Here is a 1,026-nt window from a genome sequence, read left to right on the forward strand (position 1 = left end):
TCTAGAAGTCGTAGAAGAAAAAGAAAAATTCCGTTGGTCCTCATTTTTCCTGCTCTATGACTTTGAAACACCACCCAAGTAAGCGCAACTGATCTATTCGCAACCAAGGTGTGCAAATATTTAAATAATGATCCATTGATCATGATTTTGGGGGGAAAGAGTTAACTATGTACAGAAGGCATTAATCCTGTCTGCTAGAGTCTAGAGTAGTCTAGACACCTAATTAACATTTTTTTATCTAGACATAATTTACTTTCTATTTCAATTAATAGATAATAATTTTATTATATACTTTGTTGTTTTATTGAGGTAAGATTTTTTTTTTCTCTCCAATATAAAAAAAAAAAATCATTGAAAATACAATTCCCTAAATAGTAGACCGGCCGTGAGGGGCTAGCGTTTCAAAAAAAAAACGTCCACCCGCAAAGTCTTGTTAAAATGTCGCAACAACTTTGAAAAGTCGGTTAATGTGATTACAACATGAATATCATTCACGCCCAATTAGGAAATTTTGTTTTCTACATTTCATCATAGAGTACAATTTTTCGCCAGACAAACGGTTCTCGAGTTATTCGGCCAAATGTAAAAAAGTCGTGTTTGGTGGCGCTTTTTGGCGGAAAAAACCGACTTGCGGAGTTGGCCGCCAATGGCATCCGGCCTAAAAATATTCCCCTACCCATTTGCTATCGATTTGGCCCGGATGCCAAATATTAACAAGACTTTGCGGGTGAGTGAAACGATAACGCGGCATGGCCGGTCTACTAAAAATGTTAATACATTTTAATTAATGTACCTTCTACCTTTATCCAGTTGGTACCTATATTATTAAATTTCACGAGGTAAATAGGTAAACACAGCTATTAAAGATAAACCGTGACAGATTTTTATGATTTACGAGTTGCAGTCGTATAAAAACTCGTGTATTGTATCTTTCATAAGCGATCAGGGTTTCAGATATCATTCAGCGACAGTGTCCAAATTTTCATTTGTGCAAAATGGCGAAGACAGTTTTGGTCGCGCTGATAC

Source organism: Diaphorina citri, unplaced genomic scaffold (assembly GCF_000475195.1).
Source record: "Diaphorina citri unplaced genomic scaffold, Diaci psyllid genome assembly version 1.1 scaffold5396, whole genome shotgun sequence".
Lineage (NCBI taxonomy): Eukaryota > Metazoa > Arthropoda > Insecta > Hemiptera > Psyllidae > Diaphorina > Diaphorina citri.